The sequence below is a fragment of the Pecten maximus genome, chromosome 12 (assembly GCF_902652985.1).
Source record: "Pecten maximus chromosome 12, xPecMax1.1, whole genome shotgun sequence".
In the NCBI taxonomy this organism is placed as follows: domain Eukaryota; kingdom Metazoa; phylum Mollusca; class Bivalvia; order Pectinida; family Pectinidae; genus Pecten; species Pecten maximus.
In genome coordinates, this window is record NC_047026.1 from 32896859 (window position 1) to 32909989 (window position 13131).

Here is a 13131-nt window from a genome sequence, read left to right on the forward strand (position 1 = left end):
CCTAATCCCATATCCGGGGAAGTACCTTTTGGAATGATTAATATGTTTATAATTGTTAATGTTCTAACAGTCTACACAATAGTGTATGTTTCTGGCCAGCCGTTGATGGACATACTGTTCTACGTAGCACGCATGTAGAACAACACGTACAGGTATAAAACAGCGATACTCGGTGTCTACGTAGACAGGTAAGAACGCATTGTGTCCAGAGGTAGATTCAGTCAACTGTGAATAGGCTACAATGTACCCGGAACAATAGGGCGCGTGTGTAGATGTACCACTAACGGGATATATAGACATCACTGTAAACTCAATGTGTTTGGTCAGACCAGGATTATATCGTCAAAATGTAATTCCGTCCTCATCCACACAGGTACGAGATGGAGGATGGCGTTCATTGATTACAGGTGAGTTGTATTATCGATCGATAGATGCACATTTCTCACAGAAATGTCCACTTTGTGTATAAAACCACACAAGGTTGGTGGATACAATATATAGCTACGGATTAATTGTTCTTGGTACGACACAACATATATTGATTCAATAGGACTGTCATATTTACCAGTCGGAATTCTTCATTTCTGTATACATGTTGTAAGTTTACTGATATTCCGTCGGATTACTAAAACAGAGGTAGGTAATTATATAACGATATATTCTATTATTAATTGATAATAAGCGATGATCTCATTCGAAATATAGATAAAATGTACGTCCCCAAATTTCATTTCTGGCAACGTAACAGAACGCACACTGATATACATTTATGTATATTTCGAGCATGACTCCCTAATGCGAACATGGTATATTTTAAAAGACAATACAGAATTGTCACATTCCATTCTAACATTGGTTGTATTGGGAGAATGAAGACTTACCCATTACTGGTAGGTGATTTTAATATCTAATAGAGGTTTTTTTCAAGTGCAATCTAGTATTGGCATGGGATATCATATTAACCAGCACGATCTCCCCACGATTTACTCGATGTTCTCTAAGGTTTCCCACCCGATAGTTTTCCTCCATATCATCCCTAAATTTCCTACCATAACATTTCGTACAACGTACTCTCTATGCTTCATTTAACATTGTTTTATGACTCACTATGACTCTGTGTTTCCAACCATATCTCTATATTTCCCACAATGACATCTCTATATTTCCCACCATGTCATCTCTATATTTCCCACAATGATATCTCTATATTTCCCACCATGATATCTCTATATTATTCCTACAATGTCATCTCTATATTTCCCACCATGATATCTCTATATTTCCCACAATGACATCTCTATATTTCCCACCATGATATCTCTATATTCCCACATGATATCTCTATATTATTCCCACCATTACATCTCTATATTTCCCACATGATATCTTTAGATTTCCGGGTACTCCGACTTTCCTCCACCTCCAAAACAAGGCACGTCTTTAAATGACACTGGCTGTTAACAGGACGTTAAACAAAATAAACCAAACCAAAAAATAGATTTCCAACCATGTTATCTCTGTTTCATCCATGATATTTCTATTTCTCTTATCCTACATGACAAGGGTATCCACAATTTTCCGGTGTGAAATCTTCCTACCTACCTTAGGTTAAGATAAGCTACACAAACTATTGTCACGTTCTCAACAATTGCATTTCATCACGTCAACAATACCATAACATCACGAGGACAATACAATGACGTCACGTCGACAATTCAACACGTCATGTCAAAATTTCGTGCATCGATGTAACGTTCATTTTAGAAACACAAGAGGGTAAACACGGTAAGAAAAAAAATAATCAGTCATACTGTGGAAGTGAGACAGGGGAATCTCAACCCTCGGGTAAGATATTTAAGCTGCCAAACACTCGGCAATATCCCCCTCGGGTTGGGATTCCCCAGTCTCAACCCCAAGGGGGTGAAGGATTCTATTAATCTCCCACCAACTGTATATATATATGTATCCCTTGATGGCATCTGTGTGATTCGCTCGATGACACCATGATTTCTCTGTTTAACTCCGCTGCATCTCTGAGTTTCCCTCAATGACAACCCTACATTTCCCAAAATGACATTTCTATGTTTCCTACAATAACCTCTTTATGATGTCATCGATTACATCTATATGTTTCCCTCAATGCCATCTACACTTCTGTATAGATTTCTCACCGAGACCTCTATAATTAGTTTCCCTCCATGCCATCTACATTTCTGTATAGATTTCTCACCGAGACCTCTATAATTAGTTTCCCTCCATGCCATCTACACTTGTGTATAGATTTCTCACCGAGACCTCTATATGTTTCCCTCCATGCCATCTACACTTCTGTATAGATTTCTCACCGAGACCTCTATCTGTTTCCCTCCATGCCATCTACATTTCTGTATAGATTTCTCACCGAGACCTCTATCTGTTTCCCTCCATGCCATCTACATTTCTGTATAGATTTCTCACCGAGACCTTTATCTGTTTCCCTCCATGCCATCTACACTTGTGTATAGATTTCTCACCGAGACCTCTATCTGTTTCCCTCCATGCCATCTACACTTGTGTATAGATTTCTCACCGAGACCTCTATATGTTTCCCTCCATGCCATCTACATTTCTGTATAGATTTCTCACCGAGACCTTTATCTGTTTCCCTCCATGCCGTCTACACTTGTGTATAGATTTCTCACCGAGACCTCTATCTGTTTCCCTCCATGCCATCTACACTTCTGTATAGATTTCTCACAGAGACCTCTATAATTAGTTTCCCTCCATGCCATCTACACTTGTGTATAGATTTCTCACAGAGACCTCTATATGTTTCCCTCCATGCCATCTACACTTGTGTATAGATTTCTCACAGAGACCTCTATAATTAGTTTCCCTCCATGCCATCTACACTTGTGTATAGATTTCTCACCGAGACCTCTATATGTTTCCCTCCATGCCATCTACACTTCTGTATAGATTTCTCACCGAGACCTCTATCTGTTTCCCTCCATGCCATCTACATTTCTGTATAGATTTCTCACCGAGACCTCTATCTGTTTCCCTCCATGCCATCTACATTTCTGTATAGATTTCTCACCGAGACCTTTATCTGTTTCCCTCCATGCCATCTACACTTGTGTATAGATTTCTCACCGAGACCTCTATCTGTTTCCCTCCATGCCATCTACACTTGTGTATAGATTTCTCACCGAGACCTCTATATGTTTCCCTCCATGCCATCTACATTTCTGTATAGATTTCTCACCGAGACCTTTATCTGTTTCCCTCCATGCCATCTACACTTGTGTATAGATTTCTCACCGAGACCTCTATCTGTTTCCCTCCATGCCATCTACACTTCTGTATAGATTTCTCACAGAGACCTCTATAATTAGTTTCCCTCCATGCCATCTACACTTGTGTATAGATTTCTCACAGAGACCTCTATATGTTTCCCTCCATGCCATCTACACTTGTGTATAGATTTCTCACAGAGACCTCTATAATTAGTTTCCCTCCATGCCATCTACACTTGTGTATAGATTTCTCACCGAGACCTCTATCTGTTTCCCTCCATGCCATCTACACTTGTGTATAGATTTCTCACCGAGACCTCTATAATTAGTTTCCCTCCATGCCATCTACATTTCTGTATAGATTTCTCACCGAGACCTCTATAATTAGTTTCCCTCCATGCCATCTACACTTGTGTATAGATTTCTCACCGAGACCTCTATATGTTTCCCTCCATGCCATCTACACTTGTGTATAGATTTTTCACCGAGACCTCTATAATTAGTTTCCCTCCATGCCATCTACACTTGTGTATAGATTTCTCACCGAGACCTCTATATGTTTCCCTCCATGCCATCTACACTTCTATATAGATTTCTCACCGAGACCTCTATCTGTTTCCCTCTCATAATAATATCTCTACATGTATCTGGTTCCCTCTCATTATAATATCTCTACATGTATGTCTCCAACCATGTCAGCTCTGTTTGCCTCCGCGCCGTCTCTAGATTTCCCAAAATACATATGTATTTCTCCATTACATCCGTAGATTTCCCACCATCATCTCTGCTTGTTTGGTCCTCTATAACCACACTCCTCTTCTCTGTACATGACCTTTATACAGTACAAATGACATCTCCACAAACACCTTCTACGTTCGGTTCTGAGACGATTACAGTGTACCTCGTTAGACTTTCCTCATTGGCCTCTAGGTTTAGTCCTAGTTCATGACTACCCGGTGAGTCGGGGTGAGGAATTGATTACCTTATTTTAATTGACTTTAAAAATATTCTCCGTGACCTTTAAACAACCCTTCCATGACCTCTTTACTACTCCTTTGTGAACTCCTCCGCTGTATAATTCGCTAAGAGCAAATATAATTGTTTTTGTTTACGTAAACTTGTTTTCTTCCTTACATTTATATATCTCCCTTAACACTTTCCTACGCTGGATCTTTGAGTTAAGGGCTCCACTCGGTGACCTCTATGCAACTCATCTGTGACTTCCATACAACTCCTCCATGACCTCTATACATTTTGTACAACTCCTCCGTTACCTCATTACGACACCTCCATGACCTCTATACAAACCTCATATGACCTCTATACAACACCTCCATGACCTCTATACAACTCCTCTATGACCTCTATACAACTCCTCCATGACCTCTATACAACACCTCCATGACCTCTATACAACTCCTCCGTGACCTCTATACAACTCAACCGTTACCTGTATACAACTCATCCGTGAACTCTATTCTACTCCCCTATGACTTCTTTGCAACTGCCTCCATGACCTCTATACAACCCTCATATGACCTCTATACAGCTCCTCTATGACCTCTATACAACACCTCTGTGACCTCTATAAAGCTCATCCATGACCTCTATACAACACCCCTACGACCGCTATACAGCTCCTCCATGACCTCTATACAACTCCTCTGTGACCTCTATACAGCTTTAAAAAAATCCTCCTTGACCTCTATAAACTACTCCGTGACGTCTTTACGTAACCTCTATAAACCATGACCTCTATAAACTCCTCTGTGACGTACGTATATTTTTCTTTGATGCTAAGTGTAGCATATGCTTGAGTTGATTTTTCATTTTTTCATACTATATGTATGATTTATTTTTTTGAGTATAACACTACGAGGTTTTTTATGCTTACAATATCGTTTACCTGGAAACCGGCGTCGTCTCCATAACCTGCTTCAGTAACTGTTATACCTGGTATATTAAAGTTTAATAGTCTCAACACGTTTTAGCACATTTCGACAAAAGAGCACGTTCGGGTGTTGTTGACAACATAAACCAGTTACACACAGCAAGATGTGGCGTTTTAATTAGTCGGTCTATTGCGACACGTTCGGTAACTACGGACATGTATTGTAAATATCTAATCGGATACAGGTAATCATCCGCGGACAGAATTCAGAATCCGGGTAATTTACACCTGTATATAAATTGACAAAGGGTGGATTTATGTGTGTACATCGGCACTAAGTTATTACACATATAATATATTTAGCAGTATGGTGACCTCTGATCCTCCCACTGCCGACAGATTTTAGATAAATTCCGGGGGAGCCCTAGGCCAGACCAGACATCTATCAGTATTTAGTATTGAAGGTTACTGCTGCAAAAATGCAGTACATGTATATCATTCTTACCAATTAATTAATTCATTGATTGATCAATCAATTTATTTATTTATTTATTTATTTATGTCTTTGTTTGATTTTCTTTTTAATTGTTTTAATACACACATATAAGATGTTCAAGAAGTTTTTGGAAATAATACCACTTAAATTGAAATCTAAATTGAAGCTCTTATGACAAAACGAACACAATACAAAGGTTCACCCTGTAGACAATGTCCCTTTAAAGTAATCTGAACCGTGCCATTGTCGTCATTATTTTATTACCACGAATGTTTACGTTGTCGCCCCCTAAACAATGGCAATCTGGCCAATTTATGGCAGAGCGTCCGTATATAGGACAGCACGGGAATAGTATCTAGCAGTGTACAATTCTGTACGTACATTTATTTGTACATCCACACATATGTATTAAATACATAAGACTTCACAGTATGGTAATGTATTTACCAATTAGTAAAATACCAACTTTATCAATTCAATTAAATTCAATCAATTTCAAATGTTTATTGGTGCAGTTCTTATTACATAAAAATGTACATTAGTCATTTAAGGGCAAATACATACAAAAACCTTTCCAGTACATAACGGTTTAACAAAGATTGAGCAAGGAAATATTTAACTAAGCTTATACTAACGAGAGGAATTTTTTATGTAAATTTTGGTCTTCCAACATGCATTTACCTAAAGAAGCAGGAATGTGGTTAGGTATTTCGACAGTAGAGAACATGCACATGTATATTATATAACTCATATTCACTGTTTAAAAGTCTAAGAAATACATACCGAAATATTGTTTTACTTATCCAAATTAAATGCAAGAACTGGTTAGCATATTTAATGTAAAAATCTTCACAAAAGTTTGTAGATTTCTCGAAAAGCTTGACAAAATATTAAGTAAATATGTCAAGTTGATATTTTATTTTATCCGTAATGTAACATTAACTTTATAACAACACGTAGTATATACGAAAAAATAGGACCCGGAAACAAGTTGTAGTAACTTATATATAACCGTTTCCTGACATTATCTAATTTAATTGTAACATGATGGCTTAATTACTAAAATCCACATACACAGTTTCACAGTAACTTACTAGTAAACGTAATTTGGTTGGTTTTATGGAAACGTGAGTAAAAAAGAGTGGTGCGAGATAGGGCGGGGTTTCTTTGGAATAGAAAACACCAAGTTGTGTTCCTTGTCTATGATACTATACAATGGTTTGCCTCGTATCATATCTATTCAATGTATGTTACCTCTTGTTACGTAAGTGTTTCAGTGTGATTAAGTAAAACCTTGAACAGTATACATACTGGGTGGAAGCCCACTCTCCTCAGTATCAAAACTTGAATAAAAGATACTGTAGCACGTCGTTTGGTTTTAAAATGTATATGTACGTGTATATAAAAATGTATATGTACGTGTATATTAAAAGGTATATGTACATTGTACGTGTATATTAAAATGTATATGTATACGTGTATATTAAAATGTATATATACGTGTATATTAAAATGTATATGTACGTGTATATTAAAATGTATATGTACGTGTATATTAAAATGTTTATATACGTGTATATAAAAATGTATATGTATACGTGTATATTAAAATGTATATGTACGTATATATTAAAATGTATATGTACGTGTATATTAAAATGTATATGTACGTGTATATTAAAATGTATATGTACGTGTATATTAAAATGTTTATATACGTGTATATAAAAATGTATATGTATACGTGTATATTAAAATGTATATATACGTGTATATTAAAATGTTTATATACGTGTATATAAAAATGTATATGTACGTGTATATTAAAATGTATATGTACGTGTATATTAAAATGTATATGTACGTGTATATTAAAATATATATGTACGTATATATTAAAATGTTTATATACGTGAAAATTAAAATATTTACATGCTATGCTGCATTTGCCTATGAGACTGTCTACTACAATTTACAGTGATTCGGTCAGAGTAGGAATACAGATCCAGGTGGGGTAGGTTTAAAATAATCTTTGGCTGCTTGTTACTTTGGATCTAGAGAACTTTCGAATGTTAGCATTTAGTTATATATTCTTTAGTTATGACACTAAAATTGTATTATAAAAGATGTAGTTATCACAAAATTGTTATAAGCGCTATTCTAGATCTATATAGGAAATTACCAACTTTCTCTACGTCGACACTCTCACAGGGGCCGTTTTTTGAGAAATTGCAAGACACGACAACATTAAATGTCCAGCCTTCATAAAACCCCCGTGAAAAATCGGGAATATCAACATATATCATAACGGGCACCATTCTATTGATCTGTCACCCAGATTGCATTTATATTGACAATAAATACAATTTCACAAGCGTTTGATTGTTAAATGTATATGTACGTATATATCAAAATGTATATGTTCATGTTTCTTAAAATGTATATGAACGTGTATATTAAAATGTATATTTACGTATACGTGTATACTAAATCATGATTTAAAAATAGTTATCCCTGACTTCACTCTGGTTTTTGCTCATAGCATTTAAATTCTGAATCACGAATCTAATTTTAATTCATTATACTTCATGTTTCAGCTTTTCGGTACAGTGGGTGTTTTGCGGTATCGTTTTACTATAAACATGTACTTGAATGTGATTTACTGTATTTTATAAATGTCGATCTGACATGGCACTGTAATTGTAAGCATATGTAGGTATGTAAACAACCGGTTGTAAATAAAAGCCATGTTATGAGTTAATTTAGAATTCAACATTAAGAGAATGCAATAATTTGCGAGATACATGTACATGTAGATTTAAGATAAAACTTGGACTAGCCCTGATAAACCTATTTATCTTAACATTGCACAATAACCGGTAATGTATACAACAATATATGGCCGGGTATATATGTATGTTGTCAGTGTAGTGTCTAGGTATTTATCATAATATTGTATCTATAGATATATATGACTTTGTCCAACAACTGAGTATTAATAACTTAATTTTGTTATTTTGATGAAGAGCCACATGAGAATGTAATACAAATCTACTGACTATTTACATCACATTGTACAACACGCCCTGTGACCTTGTACATGTAAAACACGCTGTGTGACCTTGTACATGTATAACCCACTGTGTGACCTTGTACATGTACAGCACACCCTGTGACCTTGTACATGTATAACCCACTGTGTGACCTTGTACATGTAAAACACGCCCTGTGACCTTGTACAAGTACAACACGCCCTGTGACATTGAACATGTACGGCACACCCTGTGACCTTGTTCATGTATAACACGCCCTGTGACCTTGTTCATGTATAACACGACTTGTGACCTTGTATAACATGTCGTGTGACCTTGTGCAGGTAAAGATGTACAACACGCTCTCTGACCTTTTACATGTATACTTCTCCCCGTGACATTGTAAAACATGCTGTGTGACCTTGAACTTGTGTTACACGCTATGTGACCTTGCATGATATATTCTATGTGACCTTTACTGTACACTCTCTGTGAACTTGTGCCACAAACTGTGTGACCATATAATTACACGTTTAAAACACACATAAATCGACTGAACATCATTCTTGTATTTATTTATAAATGTTGTTTATCCTGTCAGTTACATGGGACTTCATATAAGTAAACATTCATAAATAGTCTGATGTTTATTGTCAATCCTTTATACCCAGATAGCAGTCTCTAACTTGTTCATCTTATGGCTTAAATGTCTACTTGAAATTGTTTTAAACAGTTTTCTAGATCCCAACAGAAAATGTTTCACCGAAAACATCCAGGAAGTTATCGCTTGAAGTGTTTTTATTTGTGTTGCCATTTACTATGATAATGTGGGGGTTTTAAACGATGTGAAATGAACCGGTTAAAGTATACCCTATTACACTGTACAAGTCGTGACAAGAACTTACATAACACCATAAATCGGCGATAGAATTCGGACTTATTGTTACGTGGCTGTACGTCCACTGGATTTGTCTGGTGTTCGTTAAAGTGCATTCTGTAATACGGAACAGTATACTGGTATACAATTTACAACTTCGAGTCGTATCATCGTCGACTAATGTCACCAGAGGAAACAATCGGTAAAGATGATAATATTTTTTATTATTAGATTTATTTTCATGTCCAAATTTGTTGTTGACACAATATGATAGAGTCTATAAATGTATGTGTACCTACATTTTAATACATGTAATTGATTACCGTACATTGTTCATAATGTACCTATTATATCATATGAGGAACCCCACATAAACACATACAGTATTGTTTGTGACATTTTGTTGACATTCAACAGATGTATATTTATAGTGATATATCGTATCTAATTTGTGTAAGTAGGACAAATATTTAACGTATTAATTGAAAGTGTGTGTCACAATACAAATTATTAACAAAACATTTCATGCGGCTTTTTTAAGGTCTGGGAGTCTCCACCGATAACATCTACTGCACCTATACAAACTCTTCCCAAAGCACTACTACATGTACCATCCTGTATTAGTTAAAATAGATTATAAATTGTGTATATAATTTTCCAAACTTTGTTTAAGTATATATAATGTGTATCCTAACTTAGAATTACAAACTCAAAGAACGTCACAAAAATGCAGGTTTCATTAAGATATATATTTATATAGTCTAGTCAGTAGTAAAGAAATATATTTATTTATTTAGTTGACAGATTTTGGAATACTGAAAAGTTCTTTTTTTACCTCTGCCATAGCTATAGGTTAAATGTTTCATTAAGATACGTGACTGTATTACTTATTGAGTACAATCATTTTGTACCAGAGTCTGTCGGGTGTATCCATGGACATGTACGTAAACGTTATTTTACAAAAACTGTGAAACAGCAATTTGCTACAAGTAAATCATGCTTGTTGAACCGAATGGTATACACAGGGTTTAAGTCTGGCTTCCACAGCGAGGAATCGAATCTATTAATCGATAATTTCTGTATAGATAGCTACAACTTGTTCAGTATCAAATAGAGTGTTCAGAGATACACGATATTTACCCTCTTAGTTTCACATTATCTCCTTTTTTATACTCTTTAAAAAATTGTTCTTAGTTAGTCATTCCCCCTCTAATACGGATACATATACTTATCCACTCACCCTAAAATACACTACTTAATGCTGGTTAGGTTTGTGTTTATGTCTCTACATGTATACATGCCAGTTCTAACGCATACAGTACTGTAGACAGCGGGGCATTGTTTAGTAAAATAATTTTGTTTCATTTAAACTGCCCAGTTGAACAATGTTAATGTCTTTTGTAGTCCAGGCTATATAATGATATAACGTTGTGATTTTACATATTGGTCTCTGAAAGTATTTTAAAAGGAATTAAATCTACATGCAGTCTTATGGCGAAGCCTCTGTCACGTGTGTTTGTTTGTTTTTTATTTATTTTTTATTTGTATCCAAATCTAGTACTTGACATCAAGGGTGTTTAATTGTATGTTTACTATACAAGTGTCCGAACATCCCTACCTTAGATCTAGGCGAATTTAGATTGTACATTTCCCGCGCAATCCCCTTTTGTCACGATCTCCAAGCATCTTTGTGAGAGAGATTCAGATGACATGGATGCTGGATCGAACATCAGAAGTGGTTTGAAGTTAGGCCTATCATTTTATTTGGCTCACAGGGCAGACATTGCATAATTACGTAATATAGTGTACATTTTCATAATAATACAAGTTGTTTTTAAAAATATGGGGGTTTTATGAGCAGGACGTTCGGCTGTCGTGTTGACAACTTCACGTCAATGTGTCAGTGTGTGCAGACGACCGGAGTCGGAACCTCTGAGGCTCTGTATGACTGTGTTGGAGCACCCTCTCATTTGCACGTCAGCATTAACGTTATAAACACCCAAAAGAGATAACGGGTTTGGCTAAATAGGTTCCTGTCACGATCAGCTGACAGACAAGGCCTACATCAAGATCTTCGATTGAGATGAACTTATTTATGCCTAGCCTACTGGAGATTTCCGGTTTCTAGTTGGGCCTATCAGTCTGTTAGGCTTACATGTAGTTAGAAGCGAGGGGATATTCAAATGTCCATGTTAGCTACCATGCTACTTAAATTATTTTGTTTAAAGCAACCCCCCCAAAAAAAACTACTAAAAAATCATTTCGAAATTCACAAAGAAGCTTAGAGGCACCATGCCAAATTACAAAAGACATGGTTTTATACTATCATTGTATCACAGTAGATCTGGATCAACATGGCACCTGACATCGACATGTTGAGAATGTAAAGACTTAATAGCAACAAAATTCAGTACATTCAACTTAAATGCCAGCAAAATGTATGTCTTCAAACTGCTACTTTTTTGCAGACCTTGTACCTGTAATTAGAAAGTTTAAATCCGGTATTAATTTATCTTTAAGATCACTGTAGCCACTATATTACAGGTACCTAACATTGAAAAGTAATTGGATGCGAGACTGACACTATTCAGGTCTTTTATACTCATTATATTCACATTATTATCTTTAAGTATACTTTGTCATTCAACTTTTGATGTCTAAACTGGTTAGGAGGTAAGATCAGCCAACTGTTGACAAGGAAATGAAACTTGAGTTCATTTTCACACTGTTTGTTGTAGATCGAAGGGCATTTGGCTTTGTTGATTTTAGTAAAAAAAAAAGGATATACAGTGTAATATGTTAAAACATTTGTGGAAAGCCCTAATTGTACACAATACATGTGCATGTCAGTGTTTTCAATGTACATTGGACATAATGTACCATGCCACGGGATCTGTTCTAGACTACCAGTTGTGGGTGGGGGCATGCCAAGGGATCTGTTCTAGACTACCAGTTGGGGTGGGGGCATGCCAAGGGATCTGTTCTAGACTACCAGTTGTGGGTGGGGGCATGCCAAGGGATCTGTTCTAGACTACCAGTTGTGGGTGGGGACATGCCAAGGGATCTGTTCTAGACTACCAGTTGTGGGTGGGGGCATGCCAATGGATCTGTTCTAGACTACGAGTTGTGTGTGGGGGCATGCCAAGGGATCTGTTCTAGACTACCAGTTGTGGGTGGGGGCATTCCAAGGGATCTGTTCTAGACTACCAGTTGTGGGTGGGGGCATGCCAAGGGATCTGTTCTAGACTACCAGTTGTGTGTGGGGGCATGCCAAGGGATCTGTTCTAGACTACCAGTTGTGGGTGGGTTGGGTCATACCCTGGTTCATACATTCTCGCCCCCATCGGCTGTCATTTTGTCGTTGTACCATCTCTGATAGATCAGAATGTGGTACATGTAGATGCATACATTGATTCACCCATATTCATTGTGAAATCAGGCTGGTTTTCTTGCGTCTTCTAGGAAAGTTTTTGACCATTTTCAAGAAAGGAATATTGATAGTGTGAAATTTTAACTCAATGAAGCCTTCTTATGAGCAAAAACTATAATTAGTATAA

At 36.5% G+C, this 13131-nt stretch overlaps 1 protein-coding gene across 5 annotated transcripts in view; it reads left to right on the forward strand.

The window, feature by feature from the left end:
* The first annotated feature begins 327 nt into the window (after positions 1–327).
* Positions 328–13131, forward strand: part of LOC117339438 (prominin-1-A-like) — a 53633-nt gene continuing 40829 nt past the window's right edge. For 4 of the 5 annotated variants that reach the window (XM_033901013.1, XM_033901015.1, XM_033901016.1 and 1 more), the window contains exon 1: positions 328–407. The gene's annotated coding sequence lies outside the window, so the exon portion shown is untranslated. Of the gene's footprint in view, positions 408–9656; positions 9777–13131 lie in introns of those variants that run through there. The other variant, XM_033901014.1, reaches the window with a different exon arrangement.